Consider the following 19,290-nt stretch of genomic DNA (forward strand, 5'->3'; position numbering starts at 1 on the left):
CTGGAAAGAAAAACATCAATGTAACTACCAGAAGACATGGTTTCTTGACAACATATGCTGCAAATTGCAGCGACTGGCTTTTGGCCTTTATATGTTAAATACTTACTTTTTAAGACCATGTACTAACTTACATGCTGCCCCAAAGCAACAATCTCACAAGACATTACATGTTAACAGGGGTTACATTTTACAGGAGGTTAATTTTAAATTTATTGACATTTTTACTGTGCCTATTTTTATCAGCAAGAGATTTAAATACTTCTGGATTTGTCATGGCTGCCTGCCTAGCATTTATATGCCTCAGAGCTAATGACTCACATTTATAATTTTCTAGATTTGTGTCTTTTAATAGACGAAATGAAAACAGGAAATAAGACTAAATTCTAACAATTACTAACTCTCATTAACTTCATTAGAAATAAAAGTAAAAAAAAAAAAACAAAACAAAAAACCTTCATGATGCTTTCCTCATCACGTTAACAGAACCGTCTGGATATTTAGGTAGGCAGGTGCTGCAAAAAACAACATTTGGGAAGGAGTTCAGAAAGAACAGCATCAGGCTAATAAATCTTAATGAGCTCCCAGAACACACAATCTCTAGATATGCTCTACATCTATTTCACCAACTCAAACTTCAGACACAAAAACCCCTTTCTTCAAAATGAATAACTGTGAAATAAAAGTTAACATTCTGGATTTGTATCAACACATGAACATCTTCAGTCACTTCAAGTTATGATACATTAATTAACAAAAAAATAAAACAAGGGGGAAAGCTCTGAGGTTGTAGTTCCATGACCAGCAGGAATAAGGAATCCTATGCAGTTCTGTGTTAGCTACTTTTGGAGAGATGAGGATCAGGAGGTTCTGCCTGGGCCATGCATATCAACAGATAATGCTAGTCAAAATATTTATATCTGTACAGACTCCCCTAACAAGTTTTTAAGGATGGTTTAAAAGCTTTACTAACTCATCTTTAGACCCTTGCTATTAAAATTTCTACCCATAACTATCACTTTTAATATGAAGAGGTAGCAACTGAAAGATTCTTAACTATTAAAAGTAGTTGGAATAATCACTTAGCCACAAGATTTGGCTGTTTGTGAAAGAGACAGCAAACAAACAAGTCAGAAATGACAAACTGAGTGAGTCATGCAAGGGGAAAAAACTATGCAGATTTATATTTAAAAGGCACTTGTCATTCCTGCAAGTGCATTTCTATTAGTGCAGATTAAAATAAATTATTTATTATGCATATGTAGAGAGGCTATTAATAGTTGTACTGGGAGATCCATGACATTGTTTCCATATATAGGCATATTAAAAGAATCAACATTTTTTTCCTTAAGAATGATCAATAGCGATGAGCAAGCAACCAGTACAAAGCTTCAGAGCCAGCAAGGAGGAAATCAACGATCACATGCTGAGTGGTTCGTGTTGAGAAACAACCGAAACTGAATCTAAATTCATACAGCAACTGTATGTCATTTTGCTCGTGTTTAAGTAACGAGTGTACCCAAATTAGATTCCTATCTCTGATCTCCCTGTTTGCTTTAACAGATAAAAATGTAGGTATTAGCACACTATGATCTACCCTTTAAAAACAAAGATCAAAACAGCGTGTACAAAAAGTGTATTTTTAAGTCATGACAGTTTGTAGTCACTCTGCAAGAATTCTAGGAACAAACATGTCATCTTACCTCCTTCAAAGCATGATATTTCACTTTTTAAAGTTTGCAGAAGGAAAGGTAGATGTAAAACAAAACAAATCTCTTTTTTTTCCATACTAGCACCTAAAGTATGCTAAGAATGCCAAGAGTGTACACTTCTCAAACAGAACAATGTAATTAGAATATAAATAATTCAGAAATATTCTAGACTAGGGTTTCCTGAAGAGACTTCAGTCAGTCGTTTATCTATTGAACAATACGATATTTTGTTACAGGGGAGTTTTTCATCCCTCCGCTAACCCAACATCTCAGCTGTTCAAGGGTGTTATGTTCTTCAATGAACAGGTTTTTGGAACCCTCTCATGATCATTAGTGATTTGCATTTCAGACTCCAGTAACTAAGGTCAAGTTCTCAGAGCAGTCTCAGCACAACCTCTGTTCCTAGAGTTGGAGTTTCACAATACAGTCTTTCTTTAAGCTGCTTCTAAGACATCAGCAGTGTGGATGCTACTACTGGTAGCTGGTTGCATTACTTGTGCATTTCAGTGTTGTTACAAAATAGCTATTTTATAAATATTAAGTACTTATACACACAAATATAATATTGCTCATTTATATATACTTATATACAGACAAGACCATCAATGGCTACCAATGCCTTAGGATGCAGCATTTCTTGCAAAGTTCACAAAGCCTCCTATGCTAGAACTGAGCAGAAACTTTTAAGAGCTACTACAAGAAAACCCCAAACAAACCCACAGGCATTACTCTGCCTCTTGTCATCCAGAGTTAATGCCACTTACAAACAAAAAGCGTCATGTCACCTGGCTATCTACACATCTCATGTGGCATAAAGGTCACTGTGAAACAAACAATTTTCAAAGGAGGAAAGCATGCACCCAGAGACACTGAAGATTGCTGTGAAAATAGAGCAGGAGGGTGTTCTGCAAGGGAAGCTGCTCTGCTCGTGCTCTGACGTGTTTTGCTGCTGAGACACAAGGATGGCTGGAGGCAGGACCTCGTGTCAGACAGATGAGCGGCTTCAGTGGTACTCTGCTTCAAAACAGAGACAACAGACACCACTGGACACAACTTCTAACACTTCAGTAGGAGGGTTAAGGTTTTTTAAGAAAGGCATTTCCCCAAGTCAAAACCCTTTTAAACTGAGAAATGATTTTAAACACAGGATGTTCAAGTCTTTTTGATGGTACTTGATTTAAGATATGACAAAAGTTTCTTGTTAGAGCTGAATATTCTTTCAAAAATGTTATCTTTCTCACTTGTTGCTTATGTTTTGATGTCTGTCCCTCCAACACACCAGAGTGCCCAGGACACACCTCTGCACACATCGCAACCACCTGCTGCTAGGCTGTAAGAAAGGCAATTACAGGCAGCGATGAATACTTCTTTGCAATGGGAAAATACACGTTTGTTTGCCAGACTGGAGATTTTGGAAACATTTCAGCATGTAATGAAACAAACTATGTTTAATGCAATAAATCATCAAGGACCACAAATTAGATAATACTGCTGAGAGAGAACCACATATATGTGTCCCACTGCAACAGCCTAATGACTCAGCCTCACTTTGAGTGTGGGCTCAAAGGCTATCTATTTGCACAGATGAACTCAAGATGCTAGCTTTCAATTTCTGTATGCCTGGGAAACATTTTAAGTACAGACGCTGAAAATTCTGGGTAGTGGGCTGAGCCTGTCCTTTAGTAATAGAGTCAGAAGAGATTATTATGACGGTGAATATATCAGAGAATCTGCTTCTGTTGTATAGACAGAATGACTTCCAATTTAAATGAAATCCTCAAATTGCCACCTTTAAGAAGAAAAAGATAACCTTAAAATCCTGGGCATTAATAACTGCCAAAGACTTGCTTCTAGCAGCACAGTACAGCTACATTGGTTCATCCGCTGGATTCATCTGAGAGAATACAGGATAAGAATGCAGGTTGCTGAATTCTGCTAGGAATTCTTAAAGAAATGTAAGCAGGGTCTTAAACAACAGCACGCTTAGCACCTACTACTGAGTGGGCACAATATCATTTATGTTTCACAGTGACTTGCAATCAACCTGCCCTCAGGGAAAAAAAAAAAGCTATACAAAAAACTCACTGTAAAACCACGCACATTTTTCCTACATGTATTACTGTTCATTTTTATATGCTCTTTAATTGTGGAAACCATTTTACGTCTAGTACAGTTCGCTGAAACGTAAGAAAACCTGTTTGACAAGTATAGCCAAAAATGTTTGGCTGTTTATACTCGTATATAATACAGTTACCATAATCCAGAAAGACGAAGTGTCCATTTTTAATTTCCTTTTGAGGAGCTGGAAATACAGATTTGGAACTATTAGGCCTATTATTATAGTTTTCTGTATTATGTTTTAAGGGATAAAATAAATAAAGTTGTTCTTCTGAACTAACTGCCAAGGTCCCAGAAGCCTGCAATAGCAACTCCTGAAACTAAGGTAGTCTTTGATTTTAAGAACAACGTTAATCAATTGCTAACTTTCCTTCCCCCTTTCCCCAAAGACATTCATAAAGCCAGCTGTGACACTCTGTCCGGATTACTAGAACTACATCGACTGTTTCCTCCTGCACAGAAGAAAATAAGATTGTGGTCAAGATCTCAGTACTTACCCAATGTCAAGAACAAAAAAACCTTGAAGACTTAATAGATTTTGGCATTAGTTTTCTATGCTAACACATTACAAACAAGGATTTAAATTTAATCCAAGTCACAGCTCTCTTCTTTGTAGCAAGAGGCTGCTTAAGGTACAAATAACTGTGGTGCATTGCATTATACATGGATAAATTCAAGTAAGATGCCCATTAAATGGGGTTCAATTCCTGTGTGCATACAGTAAGTGCCTGGCTGCACCAGTAAGAGGTACAGTAAGTGCAAAGAAGTGCTCCTTAAAACAGGGATGGCCAATGTGTACACTGTGCCTTGCGAGAACACTGCACTGGGAGGATTAAAAACAACTACTGGTGCCCCCAGTGCTACCTTCTGAAGTGGTATATTTTCTTTCCCTTCTGCCTTAAAAGAACCCTCCACAACTAAAGCAAAACTAATCATTTTGGCTATGTAGGGTTCCCCATTCCCACCTAAGCTTGCAGCCACCAACAGTTCCTGATTAGGCCAAAGGTTACTAACCCAAGAAGTTCATTACTGAGGTTGCAGGACAAAACCAGAACCGTGGCAGTGCTGTGCACTAACTATAGCAAGCCACATAGAGGATAGAGCTTGCTTTTCATGGAAGAGAAAGAAAATGTTTTAAGAAATGTTTGCCTTCAGCTGCTTCTCACCGTAGCAACTCCTGATGAGTGAAGCAAGGAGAAGGACCTGCAAAGAGACTTGTAAGAAATAAAACACAAAAAGAAAATCCCCACCATTGCCTCTCTTATGACAGTGAGGACTTGAGGAACGCTTCAGCACAGCACAAGCAAGGAGCACTTGGATCTGAGTTCAGGAGATGGCCGCACTATCTAAGAACCGTCACTGGATATGGGCACTTCAGCTGTTCCCCAATTTCTACAACTAACTTGCAGCTCCTACTCCCAACCAACAAACTGCAGCAGAAGCCAGCACATCACAAACAAACCTGACGCGCTTACATTCAGAAGAGACAGCATGAACTTCCCGTGCAATGAATACAGCCCGCTGTCACAACTTGTACTACATGTGACCAGGAAGAAGACCAGGATATGAAACTGAGCCTGCAGTAATGTCATTTCTCCATTCTTTTATGAGACCTTGCTGTACTAGTTATAATTCAGCTTCTTAATTTTATGTGCATGTGAAATACTGATGGGATCAGTGGCGTTACTGTAACTGAGTCAGTGTAACAAGACAAAGAAGCAGAACAAATACTCAGAAGAAAACTCCATTTAAAGTAACATGGTTTCAACCAGACCAGACAGTAGTAGAAGTTCTATTAAATTCCAAAAGCACAAACCAATTCTTTCAATATAAAGCAAAAATGATTTACTGAATGGTTAATTGTTTTTCATTTAAAACTGCTAGTAAAAAATAGGCATCGAGAGGAGTTTAGTGGGTTCTTTTAAACCATTTTCAGATAAACATGGAGTTATTGTTATCATCATGAGAACATCTGTAATTTTCTATATCATAGAAATACAAGAACAACTTCATCTTAATAGCCTAAAATTTATAGAATACATACAATATGCACTTCTAAAATAAAGGGTGTATTTTAATATTCTTGCCAAACAAACATTACAAATGGGTATGTGTGGTATCATTTCTTTCAGAAACTAACACACATTCTGAATAACTATTAGAGATGAAAAAAGGTTTTGAGAGCAATTCTTATCACCAGGTTTGTCTCAGTTTGACTTGATGAATTTCCCTGCAGTCAGATGAAGCTCAAGTTTGGTGCCAGCAGTTGTTTTACTGCTCTGAAGCATTTGCAGACAAATACAAATTAATATGATACAGAACTATTTGAGATAAAAATAAGTTCTTGCAGATGTTGTATGGAGAATTTAACTCTGATGACATGCAATACAGAAGCCAGTAATCTGTCCAGAAACCATGACTTCTCTCCCCCTTCCCCAAATAAGCAGTAACTAGTAAGGTATCTGTTGAAGCAGGCATTGAAGTAAACACCTAAGATAAAGCACTCCTGCTGCTTCAGGAAGTTAGTATAAATCTACGTTACTTCACTCCAATACTTCTATTGATTCTTTATATGAAATACTTATCTGATTTTGTTTAACCCTCAGAGCAGAATAGCATTACACTTACAGCTCAAGATGCTGGAGAAAATAGTCACCATCCAAGCTTCAGGATACGATATTTTACTTGGTGGAAGATGTTCTCAAAGGTAAAAAGGTCAGTAGATAGATCTGAGTCACGGCTGTGCCTTATGACTTGGGTAACTTCTCAAATACAATGCATATTGTACAAAGGCCGTATAATTTCTTGAGCATGAATCTAAGAAAATATACTTAGCATAATGCAGTTACCATTGCAACTATCCAATTTCAATGGCTGTAACGTTAACATTAAAATAAACATACAGGTTTAAATTCCTACTTGCAGTTTTAATTGCTAAGCAGAAATATCACAACAGCACTGTCTAACACCCTAAGAATCCAAACCCAAGTCATTGGCACTTAATGACAAGCAGGTCCACTCCCATTTATGAATTGGTTTTTGTGCATTATGGTAAGTAAATTATAGAATAGCTGCTATTATTTAATTAAAATGTATTATTATCTGCCTCAGAATTCACAGATTGTCCATTCTGCCCATCCACAAATTACAGTATCAGCTATTACCACAACTGGTAAGCTGTGGTTCCTGAAATGTTACATATCCCCAGTAAACCGTAGGAGAAGAATGCTATAAACCCTTACATTAAAAATACGTCAGTGCAATTTGGGACTTCTCAGTACTGTTCATGCAGGTTAGAAAATGCAAGTCACTGAAAGGATGTAAAAGGAATCCTCAGCCAGGAAACAGGAATTTCGTGATAATATATAAATGTCAGGACAATGGTGAAAAAACAAACACACACAAACAGACAACCAAACCAATTATTCATTTCACTCAAAAAGCACAACAAAACACTCCATGTATCGAAGTCCTTACTTCTGGGATGGATAATTATGCCTGGAAAAAATCCCTCTGTTTTTGGCAATTCCAGCTCTGAGCACAGACAACCGCTGCGCTACTCCATTTAACTTCATTATATTTTAGCAGAGCTATTTTTAGCCATTACAAAACTAATGGAAGAGCTGAGAGTCTACATTCCACTCTAATTGAGCCATCATGCTTAGCAGCCAACTATTTTGTACATCATAAATGCAGCAATACATATCAGAGATAATACTAACATCTGTTTTATGAGGCAAAAGGCCAAGCGGCCAAATACTTGATCCTGGTAAAGGGACCAGATTTTTTGTTGCTTTCTAGGACCGTTTAACAGTGCTCTCACCACAGCTTGTGAGTTCCTCAGTTGATAGATGAATTGAAAAGGTTTTTTTTCTTAAAACAGGAAAGGGATGTATGCTTGTATTTATACAAAGGAACCGCCTTTATACTCCAGAATTGAGAACTCTTTCACAGTAGTTTGGGTTGCTGTATCTGAAATTAGTCAGGAAATGTTCGCACTGTCCACTCCAAGCAGCCGAGAAACTTGCTCGTTTTGAACTCCAGCAGTAAAAGGAAGATGGAAGAGCCTCCCTTCTTATCTTTACAGGTGGCCAGTGGCAAAAAGAGAAAAAAAAAAAATCACTTTTCATCACTTCTCAGTATCAGGGTAAGCACTGCCACACCCAGAATTCCATCTGCAGAGATGCAGGCATCTCATTCCATGCCTTTCCAGTAGAAGTTTATGGATGGACACTCAGCTATTTATAGAAGCATTACTTCACATCCCCATTTGTTTAAGACTTCTACAGAGCATCGCTGATGTCCGCTGTGATACATTTGAATAGTTTCTGTAATCCTTTCTTTCTCTGACCTTTGAAATACGGTATGAAAGTTCCCACTAGCTCCTAATGTCCATTTTCTACTTAAGAATTCCCTGGGTATTATAGAAGTTACAAACAATGCGAAGCCTGTCTTAACCTACAAACACAAGCAAGAAGAAAATTTTCTGACAGCTGCTTCATGTGCAAGAGCAATGAGAAAGAGGCAGGTGATTTCACTTGCTGATTATGTGGACTACAGAAAGTCTTAATACATTCACATTTCAAAATACAAATCTGCTTAAGGTTTTTGTTTTTTAAGCTTTCTGCATTTTCTGTAGTTTTTAGGAGCCCTGATCCCCTACTGACCTACAGCACAATAATCCAAATCATCTCCCAGGCAAGCTGTTCTCCATTTCACATACACCCTTGTGTAGGACTCTTCCATCTAGCTGTTATCAGACCGGTCTCAATAGCAGCTAAAATGAAAACAGGAAGCATTAGTTTCCAAATAACTAATGCACCTCTAACCAAATAAGCAATATAAAGCAACAGCTTTTATATGCATCATTGTATACGTGTGCCTATAAAAAATCTTACTGAATATGCTACAAAACTAAGTCTATAGAATAATGGCAAAAAAGGATTCACCTTATAAATGCACTGGGAACTACATGTTGTTTCTTACACTGGGAAGTATTCAGAAAGCAAGGCATACTTGATGGTGATTTCAATGCCTTTCCTTTTTCAGACTGTATAATATTCTACATAGGTGCTATGCACTTTCCAGCATCGATCATATTCGAGTCTCCAGTCACGTGATATTTAACCTATTTTCAGTCTAAATTCATCCCCTTTTTAGTATTAAAGCCCCACTCCATTTTACAGTGCATATCTACATAGTAGATTTTCACACTTTTTTTAAATTTAAAAAAAAAAAAAACCTTCTAAAAATATTTCAGCACAACAGATTTTGGTGCTCTCATAACTTTTGATGACATTTTTCATCAAGTCTCAAAGTTTTCTGCTCCATTCCAGTTCAGAAGCATTTTAGTGAGCAGCCTGAGAACACACTCAGCAATCCGAACAGTAGCCTGTAAAATTTGTTAAACAGTGGTGGAATATTCTGCTTACTAATTACCAGGAGCTACAAAAATATACCCAAGGTATGACATTCAGCAATACCTTCACGAAGAAGTCCTTCAAGCTAAAGAAAGAAATTGCTACAGTCAGAAGCTATTTTGGTTTGAAGTTTAACCTGTTGTATTCCCACGAGTATCTGCTTTGTGTTTCTCTATAATGAGCAATCTAATCTAAACCACGTTGTCTTTAGCAGACAAAAATACACAAACTAACTTTCAACTGAAAAAGCAGCAGGAGCATGACTTCTACTTGATCACAAAGAGCAGCACGTTCTGACTCAATACATGGTATTAGGAGGTTGTATTTTCCAGCTGTATTTGAAAGAGAAGGGTGAGTGTGGCCATTGAGCTCCCTCAAGCATTCCAATAAAGATGTCAAGATGCTAAGTCACAGAAGGAAAATAAAAATCAGTCCCAATAATAACAAAATTAGAACTACACAAGAACAAATTTTTGAATCAATCTGTCTGTATCTTCCAAATAAGATGCTGTGCTTAGCTCAGGCTAGCATCCTTTCAGCTATACACTTCTCTAACCTCTCTGAGAATTACTGGTTTCTTCCCTACATTTCCCACTATTTAACCTTAAGAGGGGGGTAAGAAACTGGTAAGAAAGTATTCTGAGCTACAGACAGTACTTCTGTCCAGACACGGGTTCTCCCCATTTTCTGAGCAGCACCACAGCAGTCCCCTTCCCCTTCTGCCAGCCATAAGGGAGGAAGAGGATCGTTCCCATATATGCCACTGAAATGCTTATTGCTGCTGCAACCCAATTTGCAGAAACTCCTAGTAGATGTATTTGACTGTGGATGAAGATTCAAGTATATTTATTGCAATAAAAACACATTTAACTATGTTGGGATAGTAGACAGCTTAATTTTTAACAATGGAAAATTTCATTAAAGTAATCAGAACATTTAACGTTTTCAATATCTACAATTAGCAGAGCACAAGACAAAAAATAGTGATGGAAGTCTGCAGATAATACTTTGTCTCTAGTCTCGATGGATGGAAATGCAAAAGAAAATAGTTCAGAATATGCATGTGAATAACTTAATTCGGAATGCAGAGGCCAGTAGATCGGTTTAAAGTGTGCTTACTTGAACAGCTGCATAAAGTTGAAATTGTCAATAAATTCATTCAGGTAAATGTAATGAACAGGAAGGCAGACAAGTGCCAAAAAAAATATCATATTACTTTTAAGTCCATAAACATTATCTGTTACAGAAAGGAAAGAGTTACAAAAATGTGTGACCACTTACAGAACTCGTCTCTCCCTTGTCTTCCTCCCATACCCAAGGTCATCTGGTTCAAGAATCAAACGAGAGTTAAAGAAACCAATTCCCACAAGTGTGGCAGCTGCTGCCCTGACCATGTCACTGAGCTACTCCCATCAAGAAGAAACACTTCAGAAGAACATTTTAATATTAGTGCTGGCTGCTAACCTGAGAAACAGAAGATGATACTGAACAATACCCTAGAGCAGATCAGCACTCCTTGTCCTTTTGCACCTAAGAAACTTAGAACTGATTATTTTTCTGGCAGCTGACAAATATTTAGTTTGACTCAGGCTAACTGGTATGAGTAAGGAAGTAGAGAACAAGAGTTAAAAAAACCCAATGCTGAAGTAAAGTATTTTGAAACTTAAACCAGACACTCTTTAAGCCAGTTTCATATTTCCAGCTCTGCAGGAGAGGAGAGACTTAAGAAACAAATGCTAGCAACTTAAAAAAAAAATGTCATTAAATAATAAGTTTCAATAACAGAATTTAAACCATCTTCCTAAGGATCTCTAGTTATACAGATATGCTAATTTGCAAACGATAACTTGTAACACACGGTTATTCTCAACCTCAAACACCAGCTTCAGATGAGCTTATTTATAAGCAATAAACAAGCTCAAATATTGAAGAAAACACGCTTCCATTAAAGGAGATTGCCGAGTCCTAAATGGGCAGCAGTTCAAGAATGCTACACTAGTAGTTAGGCATGTACGATTTACAGTACTTTTACTTTTCTACTGCTGCCACTAAGTTTAGAACATGCCCTACATAAAAAGGCCTTGCTGATTTTCAAGTGTTCTGCAGATCCACAGAACACTTATTTTGGTACTTTCAATACAAGCCTTTGACACCTCGCCTTCAGTGTGACTCCTCTCCTATAACCTTTTGCTAGAATCTCGTTACTGTATTCCTTCTTTGCCATTAAGCCCACATAGTTACTCAAGTTCTCCAAAGAGCTGTCAACAGGAGCATTGTCACAAACGATGATGTACTTTTGTCTTTTGTTTTTAAGAAAAACTGACACTTTTTTGTCATCATCTCGCTTTAAATGTTAGCCTACGCAGTTTGAGAAGTAGGGAAGAAATAATCCTGTCATGTCACATGCAGTTGTATCTATATGAGGAACATTCTCCTAAAACACATTCCTCTTAATTGCTTTGCAAAGTCTTCCACATAAATAAACATTTGAAGCAGAAAAGCAATGGATGGTTTTACACACTGTGCTTGTAAAAAAAAAAAAAATGACAGGCTGCACATTTCTCTTAAATTCTGAAGGCACATTTTGGAGGTCTTTGGATTTATGTTACTTAAAAATCCAAGTGAGGAGATAATATGCATCACAATGATGAAAGAGGAATTTCAGTCACACCTCCAATAATATGACAAACAGTTTGAGTCATAAATCTATCACAATGGGGCTGTAGTTCTCCTACTGTGACAAAGAAATAAGAAAGGTAGGCAAGAGAACAGAAGTATTTTTTTTCCATTTAACTGTGAGCTGGCAGAAAGGTTCTTGCCTAGAAAAACAGATGAGCCGGTTGGCAGCAGAAGTACTTTGGAGCACCTAGAATCACCCAAACCCCTCTTTTTGCTTATGCTGAAGATAATGCTCACCCCCACAGCACAAACTTGAAAAATAATGTCCATAATCCTAATGGCATAGCTGGCAATGAAAAACACACCCACAGTCTGTCAGTGTGCACTAAGAAGAGGAAAAAGAAACAGTAATTGTAAAACACTTAATTACATTGCTACCTTTAATTTATTCTTTGTGCACAATATTTTCAGGCCTTTCCTCCCCTAAATTTGGCTAAACCTCCACTGTACAGCATCGAAGTCCTCTAATTAGAGCTTTAATTGATGATGATATGATCATTAAGAGCTATTCTGTTATTGCAAACATTCATCTCATCTTTTTTTCCCCACTAAATATTCAAATGGCTTGCAGTCATTGAACTATTCAATAACTGAAGCATACCAATACCTCACACACTTTATTGTCTTTCTGGACATTAATGTTATATTATTTGCACAGTAAGTTATTTTTTTTTTTCCCACTCCAAAATTTGATCCCATCTGTTTCAGTTGAACACTTGCTTTTTTCCCCCTTACTTAGTTACAGAAATAACAAGACGACTGAATTTTTCAGAACTGCTCTTTTGCTCTGAGCACACAAAAGCCCAAGCATGAACTTCTGAAGCCTAGTAAATAAAGTTGTGGTGGTATCCCCGCATACATCTTGCATGCTGCTACAAAACCATAATGCTGTTCTCAGTCTTTGTCATCAGAGTAAGCATAACTACATCTTCCATCCATGCATAATGTCCAAACCAATTCCATTTTCAAGGCTTTTGCAGACAGACAGGTTCTTACAGTCACATGCAGGATACTATAAGAATTCTGCTTGAAGAATGCAAAGCTAGAAAAGAATTGCCACAGACAGAGCATATTGTTTATTATCTGTATATTCATCTGCAGCACAATTGGACTCTCTTCACAGTCTCTAGCAAAAACCACATACACAGAGTAAATCTCAGGCCTGTAATCTGATGAATGTTTTACTACACAAACCAGCATCACACACACAAAAGCAGCCCTAAAGAACCAGCAGTCCTAGCCTCTCCTAACAGCTTGTTCCTACCCCAGACTATTCCCTGACGTATGCCAGTACAAACCTTTATATGGCCACACAGTGAGCTGGACTGTGAAACAGATCAGGCTGAAAACTAACTTAGGGGGAAAAAAAACAACAAACCACAACACAAAAAATCCCCACAAACATTCAAACAAAACTATCAACAAAATCTGTTCACAGTATAGCTGTTTGCGCAAGTGTAAAGCAACACAACATGGCACAGAACTGCTTTTAGCAGCAGCACCAGCTGAGGAAGTCTGACACGATTAAGTCTGCATGTGCAAAACTTCCAGTTACAGTGTGCAGCGAGAACAATGAACAAGCAGAACTTTTCCATCCTAAATTTGTCACAGATCTGCCTGGTATCTTAGTCATCTACAACAACAGAACTAACTGAATAAACCTTTCTACAATTTTCAAATATACAGAGTTGCTAAGTTTAAAGGCACCAGTGACACACTAAAGCCTGGAATTCTTTCGTGCTTAATTAAGCAATTTGTGTTTAGGAGTTAAAAAACAAAAATAAGAGACAAAACAAAAGAAAAAAAAAACACCAACAGACTTTTCTGCTGCTTTCAACCACCAACTTCCCTCAAACGTAAAAAAGAAAAAAAAAAAAAAGGAATCCTTGTAATATATATGCAAATGTTATAAAGACAATATACACTACGGTGGTCTTTATATATTCCAAATATTAATTTTTACGGGATATCAAAAAAGCCACCACAGTCCGAGAGCTGAGCAACATTCTCCACGTTGTATGCTCAGCACTGAGACAACACTCCTGTCGTTTACTGGTCTTATAATCCACATAAGAAGTTCCTCTCTGACCTGATCTGCTCTGAAGTATTTCTGTCACATCAGCAGAGCTCCATATCATCCGTGTGATTTATCTCAGAACTTAATGGAAAGCTGTCCCCCAGCTCTTCTCAACTTTATGTTCAGCAAAGCCACTGGTTCTTCTAATTTCATTATCAGGTTAGTGTGTTCCTCTGTTTAACAGGCTTCATTTAAAGTCAGAATCCTTTTACCTTGGAGGACTGCAAACATTTGGAAACCCTGAACAGAAGCATCAGTTTGCTTCAGCACTGACTACTGCACATAACACTACAGACACGAAGCAGACAATACAGGCTTTCAATTCAAGCTCCCTGATTTGTATTTATGTAGAGAACAAATCAGGAATTTAAAAACCAATGCATTCAGGCTTATGGAAACCCACAAGAATTAGAGGCAGAAAAAACTAATTTACTTTGTCTGCATTCAGGTTTATTGTTGTTTTTCCCACCTAGAAACAAAGCAAAACAAAGAAACCCAAAAACATAACCCAGTTTTCTGGATTTGCTTAACAGGTCAGAGCAAGTCACACGAATTAACCTTTCTATACAGCAAACCAAACAAAAACAACTAAACCCCACCCAAACAGGAAAAAATCTGCATGTACCGATCTTCCATAGCCAAGGCCTTCCCAAACTTATTTGGTACCTCTAGGTTATTTCTACTCATCATCAGCCTGGTCACCATTCTTCACCACCCATACCACACACTCGAACATCCCCCAGTCCTTGGAAGAGATTTTCTGCCAAACACCTACAAAACTACATCCTTCCAACACTCCTTTGAGCACTCCCTTGCTACAGCATGTCTCCAGACAAATGGCTGAGCTGCTCATCCCAGTGCTTCCTCTTCCTCCCTGCCTTTCCATCACTTATTTTGTCACATGCTTTCTTGTGGCAGCTATTTCTTGTTCCACATTAAGCAAAGCCTAGTGCAAAACGATCCTGACCCAGAGCCACAATTCGTAGGTACTAGAGGAGCACAGGTGCATGCCTGTAATAGTACAACAAAGGCCTTTAGCATAGACGCAGTTGTCCTAGTGGAGCTACATGAGCTAATATACTTGTTTTCCCCTCCAGCTGCCCAGCAGAAGTAAAAAACTCCATCACCAGGAGCATATTTTGCCATCACAGTTCAGTCACTCCAGGAGTGCTCAGCTCTGTACTACACCACTGTACAACAAACAGAACTGCAGCCAAAGCAGCCATATCTCTGACACACAGTATACCCGCATCTGCATCTAGTATCAATGAAAACAGAAGTTATGGCCATGGTCTTCAACACCAGCAAATTACCACTACTGTGTTGCAGGAATGGACTGTTCACCCTATTTGCAAAGGCAAATGCCTTGGCCTGAACACCCTGGTTTTTGGCTCTTCTCTTACTGACAGTACAGCAACAGAACAACTCCCAGAAAAGCTGATCCATTTGGCAGAAGGTAACTGTTCACATTAATGTCTGCTCCTCACAGTGCTCAGCCATACACCCCATGGCAGCTGCCAGAAGCTGTGCCGGCAGTCAGTGGAGGCCACAAAACTGCATTTATCTGACACAGTCACAGGATTCCTGAAAGTTCTGGATCCCAAAAAGTACCACGAGAAAACCCACAGAACAGAACTTTGCTTCACAGGATGCATGCTCAGACTGCCATGCAAATAATCCAAATCAGAGTGAGCCATCATGGTAAGTGACCAGAAACCAAAAGCCTGCAGTAACCTGAAATGATACGGAGGTGTGGCAGTGTGACACAGTTACATTGATGCGCTCAAAATAAACACACTGACCAGATGTAACATTATGGTAAGGGCATGCCCAACACACTTTGACTCAGGGTGCTATTAGTTCCTGTTTCAATGTAGTACTTCTGAATCACATCTCAAGGTAGCAGAAATTGTGAATCCTACAACATAAATTTCATTTCTTCTAGGGGAGGAAAAAAAACAAAACCAAAAGCAAAGAAGGCGTTTTCCTCATGGTAGGAAGTGCAGACCTAGTTTTCAAAATAAATAGAACTTCAGAATATCATACAAATGCCTCTGATACAGAGCAACTAGCTCATGAGAGAAACTTCAGCTCAGTCTGTTCCTGAACTAATCCACTTAATAGATCCACACAAAAAAAAACCAACATATATTTTGAATATATATAAAAAAAATATAAAATTAAAACACAAAAACAACAACCCTACCAGCAACCAACCTTCAGCAGTTGTACAAGTGAGCTCCGAGAAAAGCCAAAAGAAAAAGCAGAGACCCTTGTGCTGCATAGAACACACCATAAGGCTTCATTACTCTGAATCTAAGTAGAGGCCAAGTAATGTCTGAGCCTCTAATTCAGCAAAGCACTGAGACACTGAAGGAAGAGACTCCTAATCCCATTATTAAGCCCTTAAACCACTGTTCCCCAGCGCAAAAGACATGTTTACCTAGTTATTCTACTATAGATTTTAGGTTACATTATGATGAATGACCATTCACAGAGTATACAACTTTTCCAGCACAGCTACTAAGCATACTGTAACTAAATCTACTTTTCTACTACCCATCACTAATGACGTATTTTGAGTTAAAATAACAGACCAGGGTCCTAGAAAGACCTTTGCTCTTATGAAGAAAATTAAGCTAAATGTATACAAGGATTTATATATGGTGTGGACTTCTGTTAGCAGGCAGACTGGCAGAATTCAGAAGATGGGGGAAACAAACCCACGAACCAAAACAAAACTAAAAGCCCTACCTATGCACCTACCTTAAGGTATTTTAAGGACTGTTTATGTTCCACTGAGGACAGGATGTATATTTTACTAATACAAATTTTGAACAGAGTACTGTTTCAAGAGTAATATATACCCACAAATGGAAAAAAACTGAAGTGCTTCCCTAAATTCACCAGTTCTGGAAGTGTCTGTAGGGACCTGAGGAGTCCAAGCAGCTGCACACATTTTCATGTCTAAACCGCAACAGAATGGCTTAAGGTAATTTCACCCAAATGTGACATTTTCTTGTTCAGGAGAAAGAAGAGTAATACAAAATTATTTGAGGCTAATCTGTCCTAGCTGAACAGAAGCTGAAGGTAGTCTTATGGCTGAATATCCAGCCTAATTACAATGGCTGTTCAAAACAAATTAATTAGGTTACTTGTACCTTTTTAAAGTGTCCTTAGGCACTTGACCACAGCTAATAATAAATACCCAGTACTCTTTATCTCTTAAAAAGCAAGCATCATTACCTCTATTCTAGGGACAGGGAAATTGAAACATGAGTAAGCAAAGTCGTCTGCCTAATGTCACCCGGCAGCGAGCAGAGCAGCCAGGAAGGAAATGCAGGTCTGCAGAGATGCATCTGGTAGCTCAGTCCAACATGGTGAGTTCAAGCACCTCGCTTTATGCACATTTACACAGAAAACAAAGTTGTCCCATTTGTTGCATGCAGATAACAAAATACTGAGCATTCTTCAATCACATTCATTTTATGAATAATCTCATCTCAGATATAAAATGGAAAAATAAAGCAAATAGTAAAAACTATACAGGAAATGCCATCAAGTAAGCATAAACTTCACTTTACATACATTTCAGTCATGGTATTGTTCATCACTCCTTTAAACAAACCAGTTAGCAATGGCCTTTTTAAAATGACTCTAATGTGAAATGCACATTTACAAGTTTCCTGACTACAGCATCTGAGAGCACAATGCGACTACGGTGCCCATTAAGGAAGATATCAGTGAGGAAGAAAGAAAAAATCCTGTCATACCGACCAGTGCATGTATAGAAACATTTTTTGCAAATATTTTGTAATTTTATAAATACATAATTTTGATGGCATTTGAAAAACTCTTTCAACTGTTAAATTTTAGCAAATGAAAACAAATAATATATTTTTTAATAAAATAGAAATTGCTTTGGAAGCACAATTTTGAATGAACAATTTTTTTCCTTAAAATAAATCCTGTAACATTAACAGTAGAAGTCTACAAATGAAAACATTTATGTTACTCTCTGGAAAAGAAGTGGTAGGGAACACCCAGAAGCATGGTCACTTTACATACACAATGGCTTCATTTAAATGGCCTGAGTAATAACTTCTATTAGGCCTTTCCAGTTTACTATGCTGACAGCTATTGTCACTCACAAGAAAGCACAAATGTTTAGAAATGCACACTACCTCAAAAACATGTTTGTTTGTTTGTTGTTGTTGTTGTTGTTTTAATGGTGATTTTGAAAAGGCAAAGACAGCATTTTTCATATGGAATGTAAAAAGTTTTATTTCATGGATGCTTTATTTTAACAGCTGACTGCATTGTAAGATAACATTTTTTCTTGTCACTTCCAGCAAAAAGCAAATGGTTAAAGGCTCTGCAATTAGCCTAAAAGCAAGCACTTGCGAGGCCACTTTACCTGCTGGACAAAGTTCTAAAAGGATGCAAGCTCAGAGAAGGACAGCAGAATTTTGGAAGGGAAGGCAACATCAGCAATACAGGTTCTTACCCAAGCTCCTGCCCCCTCCTACATAAGAACCTGTACTGGAGATAAAAAGAAGGTAAAAAGGTAAGCTGGGCTTTACGTGAGCTCTCAGTCAGTCTTTGGCAAGCAGGAAATCTTGTTGGAGCCACACTAAACAAAGCAAACTAAAAGGATGTTCGGTTACCACTAGATTTATGTTCTAATATGCATTTGGTGACTACTGAGGAATAAGTGGTATGATTTTTGCCTGGAACAAACTTATGTGAAAACTTGCTTAGAACCAAGGGATAGTTCCCCCTGTTTGTGAAATGCTGAAGTAATATAACAAGAATGGAAAAAAATGCTTTGCAGCAGTAGTAGGACAGATGTGGATATTCGCCAGCAAATGCATTTAAGAAACATATGAAGTCTTTTTTAAAAAGTACTTTTTATATGACTATATGTATATAAGTTTAATGTGTGTGCATATATATATATACACACACACACACACAAAACTCATTGTGAAAACAAGTGCAATCAGACTGGTTAAGGCCTGTTTGATTAATTGGAGTTCACTTCAAAACAAGTGCATATGTCACATCTGTTTTATCACTTTCTTTGCAGCAGTTAGTGACTTTGCCCTTTTGTTTCTCCTATTTTCCCAAAACCCACTTCTCACCCTGTTAGTCAGCAGTTGGGAAAGTCTACAGATTTTTATGCCAGGAGAGTCCCACTGATTCATGAGGATGGAGTCACTTTCACTAAATGAATCCCAACCTCACAGTTAACCACACGCAGCACACCAGAGCACTTGGGGCCATC

The 19,290-nt window shown here is 37.9% G+C and overlaps 1 protein-coding gene and 1 long non-coding RNA gene across 2 annotated transcripts in view; one reads left to right on the plus strand and one right to left on the minus strand.

The window, feature by feature from the left end:
• The window catches only part of PKN2 (protein kinase N2), a 52,714-nt gene that overhangs the window by 30,862 nt on the left and 2,562 nt on the right, over nucleotides 1–19,290 (minus strand). The gene's annotated exons all lie outside the window — the stretch shown is intronic.
• On the plus strand, nucleotides 7–17,820 carry LOC149916847 (uncharacterized). The gene is made up of 3 exons (XR_016469245.1): nucleotides 7–6,542; nucleotides 15,101–15,704; nucleotides 17,261–17,820. It is a non-coding gene; the product is annotated as an uncharacterized LOC149916847 (long non-coding RNA).

Source organism: Phasianus colchicus, chromosome 9 (genome assembly GCF_987193195.1).
Source record: "Phasianus colchicus chromosome 9, bPhaCol1.hap1.1, whole genome shotgun sequence".
Lineage (NCBI taxonomy): Eukaryota > Metazoa > Chordata > Aves > Galliformes > Phasianidae > Phasianus > Phasianus colchicus.